We start from the raw sequence: 22,642 nt of genomic DNA on the forward strand, positions 1-22,642 counted from the left end.
AAAAGCCTAAAGAACCCAGGAAAGTACAGTCAAAGACTAAAGCAGGCCCAGTGACACCTGGCAGAGACCACCCCACAGTCTGTCTGCACCTCCATGGCCACTCTGCGGTCTTCTCATGCCAGCCAATGAAATTTGGCAAGGCTCTTGCCAAACTGTTAATTGCCCCCCTGGGACCATAAACAGGTTTATGGCCTTATAAACACATGCTCCCCAGCCCCAGCCCTGATTTCTTCAAGGACAGAGTATAGGATGGAGCTACTCTGTGCACCCTCCACCCATTCTTGGAACCTGCCTGTGGTTCTGGTGAGTGACAGTGTGTTTCCCATAACCCATGTCTAGGCAGCCAGCCTGGAGGATAGCCATGTTACAAGCTCCCGTTGTCTCCTGTGTAGAGGCCCAAGCGTCGGGGGCGGGGGCGAGGCAGGAAACACCTGGCAGCAGAACCAGACGCCTCTACCTGCCTCCTCCCGTGAGCTCCCTCCTCTGGCAGGAGCCCCCCCACATAGCTGCCATCTGGACTGTGCATTCTGTATTTAACCCACTCCTTTCTCTGCCTCCCCCACTGTGCCCACCTTGTCTTCTTAGCCTTAGAAGACTTTTGCACCCCACTTTAGCCCCTGCCAGGGTCCCACAGGGTACAGGATACATAGATGGTTTTGTGAAGGCCAGTGCTCTGGGGCCAGGGGAAATCCAGTGGCCTCATTGGACCTAGGGACTTTCAACATCCCAGGGCACCAGAATCGAAGGCCTGGCAAATGCAGCTGCCTTGGGCCACAGTGGGGCAGCATGGGATCCTGAAACTTCCTTGTTTAATGGGGGTCTCTTCCAACCCAGTGAGGGTATTGCTGCTCACTTCCAGATGGAGAAACTGAGGCTGGGACAGAGAGGGTTGGCTCTGTCTGGGAATCCAGGCTGGCTGGCCTCACAGCCTCTTTTTCTTGCCAGAGTCTGGGCAAAGGCTTATGGGGACTCAGAACCCTTTTCCTCCCCCGAGCACATCTGTCTGGTTACAAGTATTTCTGCTACCTGGAAGCCCAAGGGCCCTGCGGTCCTGTGCGAGCGGAGAGCGGCCTGCAGGGTTCCTGTCTAGACCTCCTCTGCATTTGTTCCCAATTTCACGCTCTGCAGGCTCCCAGATTCCTGTGTTCGTTCAATAATAAATAGATGGGAAAGTGTTCAGCAGCTCTGTGTGGCTGGATTGGTCTCAGAGACACTAACCAGAGCCCACCAAAGGGGAGGGCTGACAGGAGGCGGCTGGCTGGAGGGCATGCCAGCAGTGTCGGAATGTGTCCCCTGGCACTGCCAAGCCCTAACAGTGCCCCCCCCAAGGACTCAGGAAGATTCCCAGGGGCTCATACGTTGTAGTGGACCCCAGAAAATTTCCACAACAAGGGGATTAATAAACCTAGGCCCAGGGTTGGTTAGGGAGCTGCTGGCACAGGAAACATGGGGATGTCCAGAGCTTGCCTGATTGGTGGCCTGCACTCTCTAAGGGTCCCCTCAGAGGGAGCATAGGGACCCACACATTCTACCAGCCATCTCCAGAGTATTATAGGTGGAAGATCATCTCAGGCCCCAGTTGAATATCTCAGACTAAGCCAGACCACTGAGCTTGGCCATGTGTAGTGGGCTGAGCCCATTTAACCCTCGGGCTCTCCGTAGGTGGATGATCTTTCCTGGTGGCAGAGTGAACCAGCAGATGCACCGCAGGCCTCTGCATATCTCTGCAGACATGATCTGACCCACCTTCTGTAGGAATACACAGGCCAGAAAGATGATACGACCAACCAAGACAACAGAGGTGCCTGTGTCCCTGGAGGAGCCTTCCTGGAGCTCAAAGTCTGGTGGAGGACATTCTAAAAGGTCATATGCTGACTAGTTACAGCTGGCTCAAAGTCTAAGAGTCGCACAGACAGAGGATCCGCAAGGCAGGAGCCCGGTCCCTGCCTGCATGGACGTGGCTCAGAGTTGGGCAGGAGAGCTTAGATGGAGGTGAAACCAGGATCAGAGAAGAAACCATGCATCTCCAGGGTGTGCTACCCTGGAGAGGAAGCCCAGGCTGAAAGGGAAGCTGGAAACAGGGGGGAGCTGGGCTCTCTCACTTCTTAAGGTTTATCCCTGCTGAGGTTGCCTCAAACCCCATGAAAAAAATCCTGCATTCTGCCTGAACCCCAGAGAACTCACAGGGTTCCCAGACCCACAGCTTGGATGTAGAGAGAGAGCTGGTTAGGCAGGGTACAGAGAAAATGATGCTACTGCCTGAGGGCTGCGGCTGGCTTCTTGGGCGGGTGGGTACTGGCCCTGTGAGCACCGAGCACCGCTATAGCCTGTTGGGCACAGTTTCTGTGGGTTTGCTCCAGAAGCCAGTAGATTTTTTTTTTAACCCTCAGCCTCTACTCGATCCAGGACTCAGTTTCCTAAACCAGGGCTTTTGTGTAAGGGTCTCATGGGTCTCCCTGAGGTAGAGAGAGATGGAGAGAACACAGTAGAGGAGGGAGAGAGCAAGAGGGAAGGGGAGGGCTGGGAGGAGGACTCAGAGGGCATGAGCATCACAGTTTGGTTCCCAGTACTCATGTAGAAGCACCACCTACAACCCTAATGCTGGTGAGGCAGCTGGTCAGATAACCTCAGGGTATCAGCAAACCTGAGATTCAGTGAAAGGCGGTGTCTCAGACATAAGATGGAAAACTGTAGAGGCGGACACTTGATATGAGCATCTGGCCTCCACAGGCACGCACACTTGCACGCACACACATACGTACATACATACACACACACACATACAAACACGCGCGCGTACACACACACATACACACAGGCACGTGCACATACACACACGTGCACATACATATACACATATACATACACATACACGCATATACGCGCACACACACGCACACATACATACATACACGCATGCACACACACACACACACACACACACACTGCAAAAACAAAGGAAAGTGAGAGGTAGGACTTAGAAGAGAACCTCGAGCCTCTCCCCATCTGATCCCCCATTGTACGCCATCAGGGAGAAAAGCGAGAAGTTCCCTCCTTGCTGAAGAACCTGATTTAAAAGAGGACACTGTTGACAGTCAGGCCTGAAGCTGTGGTTGGTACTAGGTGGACTGTGCCCACAACTGGAGATGGGGCGGTGGGGGGAGTACTAAGTGACATAGGAGGGTAGAGCCCCCTCCCTCCTGGGTAGAGGAGGGGCTCTGCCCACAGAAGAAGGAGCTGTGTTTCAGTAGGGGAAACAGTTTCCAGGCTGGGGTAGGAGGAAATGCAGGTGTGAACATGGCAAGGAACAATGTCTTAGGGTTTCCATTGCTGTGAAGAGACACCATGACTATGGCAACTCTTATAAAGGAAAAACATTTCATTGGGGTTGGCTGATAGTTCCTCAGTTCGGTCCATTGTCATCATGGTGGGAAGCATGGTGGCATGCAGGCAGACATGGTGCTGGAGAGGTAGCCGAGAGTCTGAATCCACAGGAAACAGGAAAAGAATGAGACACGCTAGGGCTGGCTTGAGCTTCTGAGACCTCAAAGTCCACCCACAGTGACACACATCCTCTAACAAGGCCACACCTACTCCAACAAGGCCCCGCCTTCCAATAGTGCCAGTCCCTATGAGCCTATGGAGTCATTTTCAATCAAACCACCACAGACAGACTCCTAAAGGCTGAGCTCAGCTGCTGCTCAGAAAAGTGCTGAGAGGTCTCCCTCCCACCTCCCGTGCTCTGAAATGGTCACACACCTGTGTAGTTGGCTTCCATCTCTGAAGACAGCCCTTCCACTGCTGAGCTTGCTTATTCTAACCAAGCTGAGACAGGCGCTCTTCAACAGGAGGATGCTCAGAAACATCCCAGGCGTGAGCCATCCTCATGCAACCCGGGGCTCTAACCTCTTTGGTGTTGTCGCTGGGCTTCCCAAACCCTAACATTTGTGCTACAGGTCACCGCCTCACTCAAACACCCTGACTGTGTTCCCACTGCCTCCTCATAACAGTAAGCGCACACCCGTCGCTAGTCTCAATACCAGGAGAGATGTGATCCCCTCCACCACCTCTTTCAGTCCCTAGGACACCCAGGCAGGGCTGTTATTAGTCTGTTCTACACACAGGAAATAGCACAGCCCAGTATTTGGAAAGACAAGCACACACAGTCACACAGTAGAGATAGATACACAGAAGAGGGGGAGCATGCTATTCAGAGCTGATGTCGTCACCTGTCGCCAGGTCCAGCTGCCTGTAAGTGTGAGGACAGGGGTTTACTGTCTCCTCAGCTCCAACCCCACCTCAGGAAAGACAAACTGACTTCCCACCTGTTGGCAGTCCTCCAGCCACAAGGGGGCAGTACTGTAGCATACAGTGGGGGCTGTTTCGATCTGCAATTGTGTGGGCTGGGTTGGTGAGGGAAAATACCACAGGGTCCTGAGTGTGGCAGGGGCACCTAGTGGGAATCGGGTCTAACTTCTGTGGATCCTGCTCTCACTTGCCTGTTCCAGCATCTCCTGAGGGCACAAGTCAAGAGAGCTGCTGGGCCTTCCTGGGATTGTAGTTTCTTCCTCTTAAAAATAACAAGGTGCAGAGGTCCCGTTTCAAATCCGTTTTACTGCTGTTGGTTTTCTGGTTTTATGCCTTGTTTGTTTGTTTTTATTTTTTCAATTGCAACTTCCTCTCCAGCATAATCCTTGGTTCAGGTCCTGGCCAGAGGGGTGGAGAGTGCCAGGCCCAGATATCTGGAACCGTTAGCACCCCATTTATTAAACGGGTACCATGTGCCAGCACTCGGTTAACCCTCACAACATGTCATGCGTGGTTGGAACATGTTCACAGAGAGAAAAGTAAAGGAGGATATAAGCATGGCCAGGACCCATGTCCAGATGCCTCAAATTCAAATCCCATTTTTTAGTAAAGCCCTCACTGACCGGAAGAGAGGCCCTGAGACCCCCATGTTTGTACCCCAAGGGCTTAATAATGTGAGGCCTGCAAGGCTGGCAAAGGGCCTGGTTCCTGGCCCCTGTATATGAAGGGTATGGAAAGGGATGGCAGCAGCCCAGTGGGCAGGGAGGTTGGAGCAATTGAATGCCAGCTGGGTGGGCAACCATCCTGTTAGTTTTCCCCCATCCTAACCTGAGATAGACAGACGAGGGATGGACCAGGTCCACAGTCTCTTCTTGGCTTGCTTGACCTCTGGTTCACACCCAGCTGCCTTTTGTACCAGACACCCACGCATACTGCATTTATTGGGTCTCTGTCTGGCCCGCCATCTCTTCCTGACAGTCCCGGGGATGCAAGAAAACTCCCAAACCCTAGCTGGCAACACGGTCCAGAACTCCGACCCCAGCCAGGAATTCTAGACTGTTCTGGGGTTCCCTCTGTGAATGACCCTGAGTGCAGAGGGGCTGACATGTGTGGAACAGGGCTGGGGGAGTCGCTGGACACTGCCCCACCCACCCCATGTCTTCTGGAAAATGAGTGTGCCGGGACCCTGAGAGGTGCTGGCTCTCGGACTCATCGCTCTGCTTCAGCTGCAGTCTCCCCTAGCATCCATGCCTAGCCCTGAGAAGACTGGGGCATTCTGGGCTGTTAACAAAGGCCGAGCACCTGCTCCCTCCCTCCCCATGCTCTTCAGGCTACCCCACAACACTCCTGCCATACCCCTGCCAAGGGTGGCACTGAGAGGCCATCAGTCTTTTAAGAAGAGGTTTAGCTACGCCTTGGCTTTGACCCCTGCCCTGCCTCCTTCGATCCACCACCAAGGCAGGCTTCGCGTTCACTTAGAACTCACTGCATTCCAGGCACTGGTCAGGGAACACATCACACTTAAGCTCAGGAGACCAGGTCCTGGGTAGCCTGATGGGGCGGGAGTAGTAACTGAGTAAGACACAGCCAGTGTTCCCTTTATCCTGTCCCGTCCCTAGCTTGTTACCTGCTGGGCACACGCACACTGACAGCCAATTCCCAAAGGTAGTCTGTCTACCTTCCTCCAGGGTTCTGTATCCGGATGACTGGCTCTATCTTCGGGACTTCTGATGCAACCAGCTCAAGAGCCACATGCTAAGAACCTCGTACTAAAGAAAGAGACCAAGGCAAGTCCAGCCCTACAGTGTCTCCAGAATACAGGCCTTACTCTTTGGGTCCCAGCTCTGTGTCCTCCGGGCCTGGTGGCTGTCTCTGTTTCAGAACAGGGCAGCGCTGGACATGCAGGTGGTTAGCTCCCTCTGATCCTGAAGTCCCCCCCTCGCCCCGGTAGCTCTGCTGTATGCCTGACCTCCAGGGGTACCAGCTCCAGATTTTCCAGGCTAGATTCCTAATGCCTCTGGTTCTACAGGGGCTATATCATGACCTCACCCTGAGACAGAGGCCCTGACAGACAGCAGGTACTCTATAAATGCCAGTGTGGTGAAGCAGAGACACTGGAAGCCCAGGATGTGGTTGGAGTAGCAGTGTGCCGTCATCTCCTGGTGATTGTTTGTTTGTTTGTTTGTTTCACGGGGTCTCACATTTCCCAGGAGGGCCAAAAATGACCATGGACTTCTGCTCCTCTTGCCTCGTCTCTTGAGTACTGGGGTTGCAGACATGAACTACCATACCCGGTTTATGTGTCACTGATGACTGAACCCAGGGCTTTCCGCATGCAGGGAAAGTGTTTTTTTGCACTCCTATCTCTGAGACTTCCTCTTGCATAAGGGAATATGGACAGCTCTGAGCGTGGGAGCCTCAGGTTGAAGCCCTCTCCTGGGTTGCCTGAGGAGAGACTTCACAAGGGGGTACCTTGTGGATGATTCATGGCTCTGGTGCGGGTCACATACCAGAAGGGGCAGGGAAGAAGGAGGCCTGAACAGAGCTGCTTCTGGTCCTTGCCAGTTGGGTGCCCCTGGGAAACCCTGTAGCCTAAGATAACTTAGTTTATTTGCCTAAACACTGGCATGGTGACAACTTAAGTTTCCGTAGTGCAAAGGAGAGTGCCCTTGACACCCCCATTAAAGCCTCACCACCATCCTGGAACTGGAGTTAGAGACCTCATCTTACAGGACAAGGAACCAGTTCCAGAAGCAGTGCCACCTGTCAAGGGTGCAGGACAGGAAGAAGCACAGTGTGGCTGAGCTGGGCCTGGGTGTCGGGCTAGAGCTGGGATCAGGGCGAGAGTGAGGCTGGGCCTGAGACTAGAGCTGGGATCGGTGCTGGATCTGGGCTGTGAGCAGAACTGCTTTTACTTGGGGCTGAGGCTGGAGCAGGACCGGGTTGTTTGCCCCTCCCCCCACGCACCTCTGCCTCTGGCATACCCCAGGTCTTCTCATTTTTCTAGACAAGGACCCAATCAACCACTGAGTGTAAGCATGGGTCTCTGGTTTGATACTGGGTCCGACCCTGGCTGTGGGTGGGGGGCACTAGAAAGACTTGGTGGGAGCAGACATAAATAGAATGAGAGCTAAGTAGGTCAGGAGTCAGCCAGTTGGTCCGGTGGGCTTTGGGAGAGGAGCTGCTCCAGTCAGGCTAGGGGATGGGTAGGACTCGGAACTCACAGGTAAGAGTGAGTATTGTCACTGCAGGCAGCCCACCTGGGAAACAAACTCTGTCCCTTCAACACTGCACAAAACCACGCCCATGTGGTGTGCTCCAGGCCTAGGTATTAGCAACGCCGACCACCTCAAGGGGCCTTGTACTCCAGATAGCCCATGCCCAGGCCCGTGAGTGCACAGGTCTGGACAGCTTGATATCATTGTCTGCCTGGGTACCAGAAAGACCAGAACAGAAACTTAGACATTCCTCCTGTTGTAGTATTCTTGTGTCCTGGTTCCTCACCTTATTTTATTTCCTGTGACAGGATCTTACTATGTAGCCCAGGCTGGTCTAGCACTTTCTCTGTAGCCCAAATTGGCCTCAATATCAGGATCCTCTTGTTTCATCCTCCCAAGTGCTGGAATAACAGGGTTGTGCCACCACCCCTGGCTCTGTCCCTTATTTTGGGACAGAGTGATCATGCTGCTCTTTAGACAGCCCCTCTCACCGTCATGCTGACTGTGTGATGAGCACTGGGCTGCACTGGGTGTCTCGGGATGAGCAGGGACACAGTCCTGCCTGTTGAGCCCCCAGGATCAGGGCTTTGGGCAGGCTGGCCACATCCTAGCTCAGGCCTCGTGTGCAGCCATGTTCGGGCAGTGTTGTGGCCTTGGTGGTAGCACTCGCTTTCCCTCTCTATTTCCTTTGCAGAATCTGAGTTCTGGGCAGGCCTGTCTTGATTGCAGTCACTTTCCCTGGCCCAGCACAGGAGTTAAGTCGAGGGAACAAGAGCTGCCGTAGGAAGGGTGTCTAACCCCCGGGGGTCTGCAGAGTGATGGATGGGGATGTTTTGTTCTCTGTGCATGAGAACAGCCCCGGCAGGCCGCAGCTCACAGTCTCCAGAACAGTACCCTCCTATTGTGTCCTCACCAGTCTCTCAGTACAGAACTGCAGGACCTAGGCCCGAATATCTGTGTCCCTAGGCTCTCCATGGTTGCCCGCCTTTCCCATCCCTACCCTCTGTTCCGCTTGGAGCCTCGGTATCCTCCAGGACTCCTTGAATTTATCTATGCAGACACTTATTTCCCAGCCTGCCAACTGAAAACCTAGTAATTTGTTTTTCTTGTCTTGGGGACTTTGCTAGTCATCCCTGAACTCCCTCAACTTCTTGTTCAAAGCCATCATTCAGCCAGTTCCTCGAGCAAGCCGTCCCTGAATCCCACCCTTGCTCCCCCCTCTGGAACCCAGCAGCACTCACTGCCCACACTGTACACTTGGCATTTAAAAATCTACCCACAATTCAGGTGAGGTCAGGCACTTTCAGGGTGTGAAGACCATAGACATCTCCCTACAATTCGGCAGCAAGTACTTGCTGAGTTCTAGCACATCCCGGGCCTGGATCTACGTCTCTACCCTGTGCTGGACAGCTTTATGTCAACTTGGCACAAGCTAGAATCATCTGAAAGGAGGGAGCCTCAATTGAGAAAACGCCTCCATAAGATCCAGCTGTAAGGCATCTTCTTGATTAGTGATTGATGGGGGAGGGTCCAGCCCATGGTGGGTGGTCCTGGGTCCTATAAGAAAGCAGGTTGAGCAAACCATCGCGAGTAAGCCGGTAATCGGCATGGCCCCATGACCTCTGCATTAGTGCCTGCCCTGCTTGAGTTGTTGGACCATGTCGAAGTGTAAGCTAAGCAAACCCTTCACTCTCCACCTTGCTCTTCGGTCACAGCGTTTCCCTGCAGCAGTAACAACCCTGACCAGGACACCAACCCTTGTGTTGGCTTAGTCTCTCTGGCAGTGTGAATATATCCTAATCCTAGGAAGCAGAAGGAGGGAGAGTAGAGGGTGCTAACAGGGGAAAGAGAGCTAGGAGAGAGAGGGCAAGCAGGATGCCAAGTCTGAAGGTGAACTGGGGAGGGGGTGATGAGGGAGAGAGCACCCCACAAAGAACATATCAAGCAGGCAGAGCTCAACAGATCGGAGCGTCAGAAAAGCTTGATCTGGGGTTGGAGACAGACCTCTGCTGTGTAAGAAGGAGAACTGAATTTGATCCTTAGCAAACAAGTAAAATCTGCTCATGGTGGCATCTGCCCTTAATTCCAATGCTGGGGAAGTGGGGACAGAAGAATCCCTGAGGCTTGCAGGCCAGTCAGTGAGCACCATGTTCAATGAGGGAGACCCTGTCTCAAAAAAAAAAATTCTCATTACATAGGAAAGCATCACAATTCCTGGAATACTGGAAAGTTCTGCAGGATTTGGGCTCAAAGTTGCTCTGGTCTTGCTTTACAGAACTTATAAGCAAGCTTTTAACAGTTTGAAGGTGGTTTGTCTGCACCCCAGCAGCACTAGAGTGAATCATGTGTGTGTGTGTGTGTGTGTGTGTGTGTGTGTGTGTGTGTGTCTGTGCTGTGCAAGCTCACATTCATGCAGGTGACAACGTGTGCTCATTAGGGTCAAAGGACAACTTACAGAGTCAGCTCTCTGCTTCCGTCACATGGGTCCCAGGGAGTGAACTCGAGCACATTTATCCAGTGAACCATCTTGCTGGCACGAGAACATATTGAAATACACAAATACCTAAGGTCACAACAAGGTAAAAATCGACAATATGTGGCACCCAGGGAACAATTGCCTCGTGTCAGAAAAACAAACAACCCACAGTGAAAAGAAAATCCAGCCAAGGACACTAACAGGAGGCAGGTGAGGTGACAGAGTCGGGAGATGTGAGGGCTAAATAGTTACTGTGTCCTATAGTAGGGAAAACCCGGGGATAATTGGAGTTAAAAGAAACAGAACAAAGTTCCACAGGTGAAGAAGTAACAATGTCAAAAAAGGCAAATACACAACAGCTCCGATTAACATTGGGTTAGACCTAAGGAAATACCGGGGGAGGAGGGGTGCTGGGGACCATAGAAATGATGCAAAATGGTGGGAATAGAACACAAGTAACTAAATAATAGAGCCTCCTAAGATGTGGGAAACCGCAAGTGGCCCAGCATCTGGGTGATAAATCCCCAGGAAGATCAGAAGGTTGGCTGGATAGTTTTCAAACTGGGGGGCCAGCGACATGGCTCAGAGGGTAAGGGCACTTGCTGCAAAAGCTTGAGATCAATTTCCAGAACCCATGCAAAGGTGGAAGAAGAGAACCAACCCCACAAAGTTGTTCTCTGACCTACACACACACACACACACACACACACACACACACACACACATTTTAAAAAGAAAGCTTTAGATCAGGATAACAATAATAAACCTTTAGTTCCCAAAGCACAATAAACTGCACACAGGAAGGGTTTAAAGGATACAACAGCCAGGCACATTATTGCAATATCCAGAGAGCATCTAAATCACAGAACAAAGACTCAAGGACTCTCAGGAATGAAGGCAAGAATTACAGCAGACTTTGGACTGGTGACAATGGCAGATAGGAGACAATAGAAGTGTGGTGGCAATCGGTTAAACACAAAGACAACACCAACCTAGAACCTTCTGTACAGGGAAGAACAAAATCCTTTCTAAAGTGAATGGTGAATCACTTTAGAACTGACTCCGCCCCAAACTACAAGGTCCTGGAGTGTAGACCCGCACTGAAGCCGGTCCCTTGCAGAATGCACCGTTTTGGAGCTGACACCAGCAGATTTTTACTTTCATTCTGTGGCCCAACCTGGGTAAGGGACAATATCCATGTGGACCAGCCTTGGGCTTCCAGTGAGGACTTTAGCCCTCACAAAACCTAGCCTCCCCAGGGTCTGAGTGGGTGTATACTCTGCTCACACAGGAGCTGGTGGAACCTGTGTCTGTTGGGGGAGGCCCAGGCTGAGAGCAGGGGCTCTGAATACCCTACCAAAGGCAACAGGAGTTGGGTGTGAGACGTGCTGGACACAGGGGTCTGAGCAAGCCTTTGTTCTTAAGCCTCACCTAGCATGAAGATACACGAATGCAGAAGAAAATCAGGAAAAATACATTTTTACATCTCAGTAGTTCGTAAGGGCACTTGTGATTTCCATAGCTACCAAGGTGCTGCAGGTGTTGAGACAAGAAGGTGGGGCTCTCCTCACGCCTGTGTTTGGCCCTGTTACTTCTACGCTGGAGTAAAATCTGTATTTTTTCATGCTCCAAAGTTTAGGCCAGGTTCTCAGGTCAGACAGTTCCAGCTGAATGTATTTCACAGGTGGGAAACTGGGAGCAGGCACCCACGACAGGGCAAACAGCAGGGGGTAACAGGAGCCTCAGGTCTTCTGAGGGCCACACCTCAGGCTAAGCAGTTTAGACAAGGACGCCCTGACATCTCTATCCAGCAGAACCCTGGTCTGGTCAGGAGCAGGGCTGGTGCTCCCCTGTGACAGGCCGTTCCCTCCCTTTCGCCTGTATTCTCCTCATCTGCCCAGATTCATGTCTCCCTTCCTGGCCCCTCCTCTCCTCTTCTGGCCCCTGAGGGCCTCACCTGCACCAGATTCTCACTGTCTCCTTGCTTTCCCCTGCCACTCCATCTCCCCAGAACCACCTCAGGTCTCACCACTGTGTCGGCTTCCTCTTCCAGTCTCAGCTCAGACTGGCCCTTTGGGGAGCTCTCTTGACCAATACTGATCCATCCTCTGGTACCTTCCCAGTACAGGGCCCTTGCACTATGTGTTATGACCCGGGATGCCTTTCCAAGCCTGTCAGAAGCTCTGTGCCCAGAGACAGCAGGAAGGGCAGATCTCCCTACCCGCCTGAGTGTCTTCTCCTTCCCTGGCCTCTTCCACACTCAGGCTGTGCTGGGAGGGACAGGCCTCACCTTCCCTCCTCTCCACTCCAACTCCCTCCTACCTGCTTTGTCCCCACGACCGACCGTGACCGTGACAGACTTTCTCTCTGTTCTCAAACAGACACGCCAGCAGAACTGGAGTTGCCTTGAGCCAGCAGAGGTGCGGAGGCTCCTCACTCCTCCACGCAGTCTCCCTCTCCCCAGCATCTGCTCAGGGTCAAGGGTCTGCCAAGCCCGGGAAAGCAATGCTAGCGTTAGCTGCATGAGCATTTACAGGGTTCCCACTTTGTGCCAGCCATTGTCTCCTCACCCCATCATCAATTTTACCAGCTCAGACCGCCAACTCATTTCTCTGCTCCGACTGGAGGAAAGTGAGGGAAAGGGGTGTATTCCCTGTTCCTCCCCCATCACTTCTCCAGATTAGTGGAACTAGGGCAGACTAGACAGCAGGAGCCAGCCACGAGCTTTCATCTCTGTAAGACCTGCTCGTGATATCAGATCAGGAGGGCTTGAGTCTAGCCACTCCTAGGAACTATCTAAAAACGCAGACCCATAAGCCTCCTCCCTACCCTGCAATGGGCCTCGTATTATCATGAGAGTGACAGAATCTTACCCTGGTGACCTTGGCCTTGGTAAACAATGAAGCACAGGAAAAGAGACCACGTTCCAGTTCTAGGCAAAGTCTTGAAGAAGCCTGCATTTCTGGGATCCATACACCATGTCCAGAAAGCATATGCTCAGAGACTGGAGCTGTGGAAGAGTCCTGGGGGCCTAGACTGGACACCCATAGTGAGCGGAACATTCCCCAGCTACCTATAGGCCTGTAAGCAAGAAGAGCTTTGTTTGCTGTTCTGTTGGTAAATGTCAGGACAGCTTGTTACACAGTCACTATGCCCATAACTGACTGATACATACAAGAACTATCATCAGCCTTGCTACTCAGGCTGAGACATCACAAGTACAATAGAGCAAGGATGACCAAGAGAATGCCCAGCGTCTCTGAGCCAGCAGAAGTTCCCTAGGAGCTGGCAGTCAGAGAGCATGAGGGTGCTGTGTTGCTGAAACAGTCAAGTGGAAGCAAACCAACAGGAGGCATAGAATCTTCCAGAAGCCTGGGTCATGTGCCTGCAGAACGAGAGCTGGACAGTGTCTCCAAAGCAAGGTGTTTCTTCTTGTCCTGTGACTGCAGAGGGCACAGGATGAGACTGGGTGTGTCTCTGGGTGTATGCGTGTGTGTGTGTGTGTGTGTGTGTGTGTGTGTGTGTGTGGTAGTTCTGGAGATAGAACTTAGGGCCTCTTGCATGTTAAACAAACTGTCTACTGTTGGGTTACATTTGCTCTGTACATATGTGTTGTATATATGCATATGCCTTTGTGTGTCTATTACATACATGTGCCTGTTGTGCATGTTAATGTGTATTTTGTGTTTCCACATGTGTGTATTTATATGCATGTCTCAGTGTGTGTCTTCTGTGTGTGTGCATGTGTGTTTTGTATGTGTGTCTGTGTTGACCCCCATGCACATATCTCTGAGTATCTGCTAGATGTATGACATGTATGGGCATAGTTATATTTGTGCATGTGTCTGTGTGTGTCCGTGTGTGTGCCTGTATGTACATGTGTGTCTCTGTATATCAACTGTGTGCATGTCTGTCATGTGTACATGTATGGGTTTAAGTGTGTCCCTTTATGAATGTCTCTGTTCTGTGTGTGCTTGTGTGTTTCTGCTTGTGTCCCATGTGTATGTCTCCCTGTGTCAGCTGTGTTTTTTTGTTGTTTTTTGTGTGTCTATTGTGTGTACATCATGAATGTATATATGTCCCCATATGCATATCTGTGTGTATCTGCATATTTGTGTATATATCTGCATTTGACCCTGTTGTTCATGTTTGTGTATGCATGTTTGTCTCTGCATGTCCCCATGTGCATGTCTCTGCATGCGCCTGCTGTATGCATGAATATCTGCATGTGTCCCTGTGTGTGTGTGTCTGCTGTATTGCTGACACACAGGAAGAAGATAGAAACAGAGTGGGGGTTGAGGTTCCAGACACCCCACAGATGTCGGTCAGTCTGCTCAGCAGTGAGGGAAGGGCCGCAAGGCCTCTAACACCAAGCTGAGACCCTGCCTCCTTCTCTTTCCTGGCAACTCTCTAAGTTCTCTTAGAAGTGGACATGTGAGGTCCTCACCTGGATACACACCGAGTAGGGTCAAGCACCAGAGTCCTGTGCTGTCTGTCCTCCATGCATCCTCGACCTCCCTGGCTCCTTCATCTCCTCACTTAGCTGACTGGCATGGCTCCTCCACCCGGAGCAGCCCTGAACAGCAAGGCTCAGCATAGACCTGCCTGGAGCATCTTCATTCTATGAAATGGGGCTCAGTCGCGTGTGGTGAACACATCTATAATATCACTACTCAGGAGCCAGAGGACTACCCTGAGTTCAAGGACAGCTTGGGCTACCTACTGGGATCTTGTCTCAAAACAAAAAAACAACAAAAGACAAGGTAAACAAACCAACAAATTAAACGAGATTCGGGGATTCTCAAGTGAATGGAGGATGCTCGATAGGCCCATCTTGCAGATTAAATCATCTTTACAACTTTTCATGGTCATGAAGTGACAGTGTTGACCGCAAGGTCTGATGGGGTGAGGCTCCCCCACCTTGAGTCACCCTTTGTCACGGGCAGCTCTGTGGCAGGAGAGCTGGAATGAGACAGTAGGCCCTGGGGGCTGCAGGCAGGCAAGTGCATCCTGTGCCCCAGTCCTGAACACACTGGACAGGGGTTCTGGAAGCAAGTGTTCCTGAGGCAGAGGCCACTTCTGGCTCTAACAATGGGAGTCTGGTCTGGAGCCCATTCAGGGCCACACACTAGCCATTGCGCCTTTTGGAGGATGGGGTTGACCCTCCTTCCCCACGGAACTACCCCCAGCAGGGCCCATTGTGTCCCAGGCACCTCACTGGCTACAGGGGTTGGGGAGGGTGTAAAGAGCAGCACCTGACCCCAAGCCCTCCCAGCCTCGATGCAGACAAGACAAGAGGGGACAGACCTGACGCTGACAGACAGAGGGAAGCAGGGGGAAGACCCTCGGGGGAAAGGTCTCAGAAGTCCCAGAAATGGCACAGAAGAGCACATGCAGGGCACAGTAGAGCACAAATAGAGGTTGGGAGGGTGAATTCACGCCAGGAGGGGCTCCATGGGCTGCGGCAAGGTGTCTGAGTTTCTCAGCCACACGTGGTACAGCAGTTGGCCAGCCGTGTCTCTTCCCTGATCCAAGCCCAGAGACCCCATAATCTACTGTCATGTTCCACTGTGCTCCTGCAGGGACTCGGAATCATTCCTGATGACAGAAGGGGAAACCACACCTGTCTTGATATGCCAGGAAACCGGAGCAAAGAGGGGATGGTGACCAGCGGGTCTGAGGTACCTATGGCTGAAGGCAGACCCTATCTCTTCCCATGCTCCCCCTCCCTTCTTTCTTATCTCCTGATCAGCGAGGCGGGGGATCCCAAGGAGAAAGCAAGACCCAGAGCAGTGGGACTATGAGCAACTGCGAGAGTGATCTCCTGAGACGCTGTGCCGTGTAACAGCCTTCTGCGACAGAGTTTTGTTTTGTAATTAGAGGGGCATCTCATGTGGGAAGCCTCACGGAGGTAAAAATCACAGACGGCTGTACTCTTTCATTCTGTGAGTTGGTTTATAAGGAGCTTCCCACGTAATGAGTGTTTTAACCAAACAAACGCCAGACACAGGTAAACACCAACCGTCCTTATGTCAACCACGTGGGCAAAGACTAGCGAATTCTAGAGAGAGACACAGACTGCCCCCCCACATCCCCACCCTACCTCCTTTCAAAGGAGACGTGATCAAGGCCTCTCACACGTAGAGGGCGTGGTGTCAGTCCTGGGGTAAGCCAGCCTGGACTGTGGGGCTCTGGAATGGGCTCAGAAAAAAGGATCCCCAAGTGGGTGTCTGCCTATAAACTGGAAAAGTGAACATCTTTATTTTGCCTTAGGGAAGTTCCGAATGTTCCCAGTGAGACTGCGTATGCCAACCCTTAGTGGAGGGATTTGGAAAACACAATATAAATATTGCATTTCAAACACTGTAAGGTGAGCCCCAGACACATGCTATGGTGAGTTAATGGTACCCCCAGTGTCCTCCTATTGCCCCCAGAGCTCTGTAGCCTTGCTCCCTGAGCCTCCTGCTGTTCCTGGCATACTGAGAGCAACCAAGTACTAAGGGGTGCACTACCGGGCAAGGTCCAGCATCAAGTAAACTGACCGAGCAGGAATATGGGGGAGCCTACAATAGGGGGTCCTTTGGCCAGGGCCAGGAAGGGGAAGTTGGCTAATCCTGCTTCAGTAACCAAAGCACAGAAGTGGAGGTCTTAATTATACTCGCATAGACACAGTTAGAAGCCAATGAGGCACCTGGGACTAGCCCCATCTGGTGCTCTCTTTCCCTCAAAGAAAAGTCAGGGGCATTTCTAGAGCCCACTGCTTGTCAGCCTCTCCTGATGACCTCCCTTGCCTCCGGGGATGGTAGAAGTGCCTGGCCTCTGCATTACCTGCTCCCCTGACTGTATCACCCAGTGGGGGCTCAGCTCTGATCGCATCCAGGATGCCTTCCTTCCCGTGAGGTGATTTCCATAGAATCCGGAGTACCTGCCTCCATGCCTCACGCTGCCAACCACACAGAACCTTCCCACACTGCAGTTTAATCCTGTTACATGCCTCCTCCCACTCTCTCCTCCCCCGGCCAGCTACTAGGCCTTCCACTCAATGCTTACCCCTCAGTCAACCCCGTAACAGACAGAATCAGTGGATGGCACACAGGCCTGTTGCCAGACCAACTAGGTAAGTCTGGGAGGCAACGGCCATGCCCTGCAAAGGTCTAGACCAGAAAGCCAGGCTGGGGCTTGGGCTTTGTGATAGAGGATGGAGCCCTGATGCCCATCTCCAACAGGGGGGCAGGAGTTAGGTCAAAGGACAAGGGAGGAACACTCGTGACCAGGTGTGACTGAGGTGCAGTGTGTGCAGAGGAGCAGGTAGGCCACAGCCAAGGAGTCAAGGGCTTTTACTTTGCACACAGTAAGCTGAGAAAAGCTAAACTGATTTTCCTTTTGCAGCAAACACACGTTTCTTTTTAATAAAAAATATTTGACTATATTATAAAAATGAATATATATTAGGCAAGCGCACACAAGGCAGAGCATAAAAGAGACAAAAAACACCCATCATTGCTTTCTGCAGGCAGAGACTGTTCCCATCATGATGGCTGGCACGGGAGTTTGCTCACCCAGGGCTGGGGAGCCAGGGAACCTAGCTCCAGAAATGTTGACTGCTAGTCCCTAGGTCACAGATCAAATGCCAAAACAAGTAACACCAGGCTGTTAGCGGCCTGAGTGCAGGCTCAGCCACTGGGCAGAGCAACCTGGGAATACCCAATGATCAACTTAGCCACTGGGCAGCCTGCAGGAAGCCTGGATCTGGTTGTAAGAGCTGAGCCACAGGTGGTGATGGCTTTGCCCATTGTAGGCTTTGACTGACTGACAAGGGCATCTCTCCCCTGCTCTGAGGTCGTCTTCTGGTTTGGCCAGGAACAGAGCACCATGGGAGTTTCCCAGGAGCGTGCAGACTCTTCTAAGAAGCTGGACTCTCGTACAAGGTGAATAAAGAACTCAGGGACCAAGGGCTTAAGTGACCTCGTTAGGGACATGTTCTTGAGATATAAACACAGCTCTGGTCAGTTCCTAAGACTGTGCTACCCTACTACCCACAGCAGCTATGGGAGGTGGTGAACGTGGCTGTAACCCCAGGAACCCGGCTTATTCCCGAACCACTGCCCAGGCTGCTATCTAATCCTCTCCTGATTCATAGCTATGCAGCCCTCTTCCCAACCAACTCACTACAGGAGAAGTGGCTTTAGAATCACGAGCACACATATGTGTGTGTGCGCGTGCATGTGTGTGTGTGTGCATGTGTGTGTGTGTGCGCGTGCGTGCCTGTGTGTGTCTCAGAGGACAACATCTGGTGTCATTTCTCAGGCTCTGTGGACACTGTTTTTGAGACAGGGTCTTTGCTAGCAAGGAACTTTTCCAAAAAGGCTAGGGTACCTGGCCAGGAAAGCCCTGGGACCTGCCTGTCTCCACCTCCCCTGTTCCAGGATTATAAGCATGCATCCTTATGCCTGACTTTCCTGGCTCCTTTTCATGGTGTCCTAGAGATCAAACTCATGTCCTCCTGCTTACAAGGCAAGCACTTTACCAACCGAGCCATCTCCTCAGTCCTACTACTGGAGAAGTTGGACAAGAGCGCAGGTGACCGGCTCGAGCTTTTCCCACAGATGTCCCTTTGGGTGGGCTGGGAGGACCAGAAGACAGGTAGTAGCATCCCACTGGGGTGGGATGTATAATCCGGTGCTACCATGGTGCTAAAGAAAAAGCCCTACTCTAGGCCCCCAAGGGCTGCCTCCGCATATCTCACACAGCTCGCTCCAGACTCTAGTGTAGGCCAGTCCTGGGGACATTTCTTCAATCCTGGGCAATATCCCCCACGTAGCTGGCACCTGCTCAGTGCCCACCATTCTGGCCCAGATGGACATGGTGACCTCTTCTAAGTAACCTTGCTTCTTGCCTTCCCTCTCCAGTCAGGTTCTAAATTGCAGCTTACAGTGTTAAAGCCATGCTTGACCATTGTCCACCAAGGTTTAGACTTCAGCAAAAGCGCCCCCCCTCCCATAGCTCACAGATAGCTTACAGATTAATCCTGGATCTGACACCAGTTCATCCCAAGTCTCCCCACTTACAATACCCCTGGAAATTAGGCACAGAGTCCCTGTGTCATATCTTAGGAGTGTAAATCAGGAGCCCACATGCTAGACTCTGCACTCCAGCTTCCCATGAGTTAAGAGCATACCTATGCCTTGGGATAGCAGGGTTTATCCCTTCGCAGGCCTTTCAAGGCAGTTCCCAGAAAGGGAGACAAGGCAGAGGACTTGGGCAGGAGAGGCCTCAACAATGTAAGCCTCTCCCATGCACCGTATTCCTGGGAGAATGGAGAGCTTTGGGAAGAGAAGAAAGGAGCTGGCAGGCACTACGGCTCCAGCTTGGATGAGTCCCCTCTGGAGTGGATCCAGGAGGGCTGAGACTGCAGGGAAGTCACAGTGAGAGCAGCAATGAGGTAGACAGGAAGCCCCTTCCTGTCCCACCCCATCCTCACCAGACTTCAGGTCATGCACAGGTGCCACCGAATACTTGCACAGAGACAGAGCACCCTTATTTTTGCAGATGAGGATGCTGTGTGATTTGCCCGAGACCTGAGGCCTTGAATCCACATTCCCACCACACAGATCAGCACTTCCCTACCACCTTGATCAGGGCTTGAAGAGGAGCAGGCCAGTGGTGGCAGGGTGGGAGCTGAGTGGACAGTCTGGGCAGTTTGCCACTCTACCTTCCCACCCCCAGTCCCTGAGAATTTAGAGTCCAATATAATTGACTGTGAGGTGACAGATCTCTGCTTTGAGCGCTACAATCATTCCTCGTGGGATTGCTAGGTTTGCAGGAACAGGTCCCAGGCAGTGAAACCTCCCTCAGAGCCAGCACCGGGCTTAGGCCCGTAGATCCAGCCCAAAAGTGCAAAACCTCCTTCGGCAACCACATAAGTAGATGATGGGATGGGCAGGGATGCGGAGGACTGAGAGGTACCCCAGGGAGAATGAGACCATTCAACTCATCCGAGGTCTATAAAGGGACAGGAACTGGCCCAAGGTCACCCATGAAGATGAGCAGAACTGGGCAAAGTCTTGACTCCTCCATCTGTGCCCACATTCTCTGTAAGTTCTCTGTCCATGCTAGATGCCTGTGCTGGCACAGCAGAGGCCTCGGGCTCTGGGCACCTCTCTCACTAGAGGAAGAGGAGAGGGTAGAGAAGTCACAGCGTAGCCTGGGCTTCCACATCTCATGGCAGTGACTTGCCCCAGAGAGCCAGTGAGGTTCTCCAACTCCCCACCCCCAACAGGTATTCCAGGCACCCAGTTTGGGAACTGTGCCTCCTCCCAGACCCTACACCCTCCAGGCTTTCCAAATGGGTCAACACCAACCAGCCCTACAGGAGCTCAGACGATGGGAACCAAGACCGCAGCCCAAGACCACGCCATCTGTCTCCTCTATGGCACGAGACAAAGGTACCACAAATGACTACCAAAGAGAGGGAGAGGGAGAACGGGAGGGAAGGGGGAAGTGAGCCCCCGGCCTCAGGAATGGGAAGAACTCAAAAGCCAAGCCACACAAAGCCGTGTCCATGGACGGTTTCAAGCACATCTTGCTGGCCAGAGGTGTCAAGTTAGGAGAGCCTTGGAGAGCCTTGGCGTGAAGTCTTTATACTCCCTTCTATCTCAAGAAGGTGGAGGTGGGACGATGGGCCTGTGTGCTTTTATGTAGCCATAAACTTCTAGGAGGTGGACACTGGCCCTGGAAACCTGCCAAGAACTTGATTAGCATAGGAAGGTGGGACCACAGGGGAGCAGCCTGGTGCTCTCCGGCAGACCCCTGAACACTAGCTTCCCCCAGCAGGGGCAAGGGAACATGCTGGACCCTGAGACTTGTCACCCAGGGTTTCTTGCCCGAGTCCTATCAGCAGAGCCACGTGAACTCATGTGACCCTGGCCTAGGGAGAACAGGACATTGAGTAGAGTGAGAGAGTGGAGGCAGGAGAATGGATGTGAACCTTCTTTCAGAGGTTTGATGTTTTAGGGCGTGTCGTTTCCGGCTTGAAAAAATACAACTGCCAACCTGCCGTGCTCCTCCTGTCCTCACTATTGAAGACGAGGCTTCCAACAACGTGGGAAAGAGGTTATAGCGGCTCCACCACCTGTTAACTGTGACCTTGGACAAGAAGTCAAACTTCTCTAAGCCTCAGTTTCCTCATCTGTCCAAAGGGGCCCCAGCCCTTTCACACAGACACTGAACAGAATGGATGTTAGCAGTAGCCCAGGTCAAGCACACAACACCAACCTGGTGGGAAGCGGATCTCACCAAGGAACCAAACATCTCAGTTTGGTTTCCAGGAAGCAAAGAATGAATGGAGCCAGGCTTCCAGTCTCTTCAGACAAACTTCCTCTCCCTATGCCCCTTCCCCTAAGCAGGCCACCCTTGGAGGGAAACAGAGCCTCTCTTCTGTCAGAGGGTTCCTCTGTCTTTTGGCTAGGACCCCACTGCCCATCTCAGGGCACTTGGAGGGTGGGTCGCACTGGGATGGGGTATGCTGTACAGGCACCTGTATAGGTCAGAGCACCTGATGCAAGGTGGCTAGGGCAGGCTGCAGTGGGAACTCCAGATGAGGTGGGTGCAGAGCCTGGACTTCCCATCCTGCTTCGCCTGCTCTCACACCGTGACCTGCGCACCCGCTCGGCCCTTACCTTGAACCATGGGAACCACGCTGCCCCGGCTGGCGGAGGACTTGGACACACGTGACAGGGCGGGCGTCCCTCTGTCCCGGGCACAGAGTAGCCGCAAATGCAGCCCAGGCCACGGTCGGTGGTGACTGCTGGGACCTGACTGGTAAGGAGAGCGCCGAGAGGTTCCTGGAGGCCCCAGAGGAGGCAAGTGCGTGGCCCGGCGAGAGCCCCTGCCAGCTGCGCGTTGCAGCCACAGCTCTGGACGCCCAGCTGCCTCCCTGAGAGCTGCACGCGCGACTCCAGCCCAGTCCCAGGCGCGGGGCGCGCGCTGGAGGGGAGGGCGCGCGCGCTAGCCTGCTGGGGAGTGCGCGCTGCGGTCCTCGCGCGCACTGTTGGCGGCGGCTGCGGGGGAGCAGCCGAGGAGCTGTCCCTGGTGCTGACGCTCAACCGCGGTCCCCCGCGGCTGCACCCATAGGCAAGGTCTGGGGACCCACATTTCAGTGCGCGCCCTGCGGGGTTCTCGCTGATCCTCCACCAATCTGTTTCTGTCTCCTTGATGTTTGGTCTCGGTGGCGATGGGATTTGCCTGGCTGTGGACAGCGCAACCTTGGAGCAGGTCCCTGGTCCTTCTTGTTTCTGGGATAACTGACAGCAGGGCCTTTAAGGCTGATCTAAAACTGAAAGACGAAGATGATAGGCATAGCACAGCCTAAGTGCTTGATAAATGCTCATCTTTGCTCTTTTTTGTTTCCATTCTCTGGGTCGGTCTCATGTATCCCTGGAGGGCACTGCATAGTCTCTGTACTGAGCTAGCTGGTGACTGGGGCCTGTGACCGATTGAGGTTTCCAGCCACTGGGGAGGAAGCAAATCTCTGCTACTTAACCCCCAAGTGCCGCATTCGGCCAGTGGTTGAAGATAAGGCAAGGCAGGTTTGAGGTGGACATGAGAAACTTTCTGACCTTTCCTCTTGAGAAATATGGCC

General features: G+C 52.8%; 1 protein-coding gene across 1 annotated transcript in view; it reads right to left on the reverse strand.

The window, feature by feature from the left end:
• Positions 1 to 21,971, reverse strand: part of Fam163b (family with sequence similarity 163 member B) — a 31,762-nt gene extending 9,791 nt beyond the window's left edge. The window contains exon 1 of the mRNA XM_075985546.1: positions 21,681 to 21,971. The gene's annotated coding sequence lies outside the window, so the exon portion shown is untranslated. The remainder of the gene's footprint in view (positions 1 to 21,680) is intronic.
• Between the last annotated feature and the right edge of the window lie 671 nt (positions 21,972 to 22,642).

This window comes from Microtus pennsylvanicus, chromosome 9 (assembly GCF_037038515.1).
Source record: "Microtus pennsylvanicus isolate mMicPen1 chromosome 9, mMicPen1.hap1, whole genome shotgun sequence".
NCBI lineage: Eukaryota > Metazoa > Chordata > Mammalia > Rodentia > Cricetidae > Microtus > Microtus pennsylvanicus.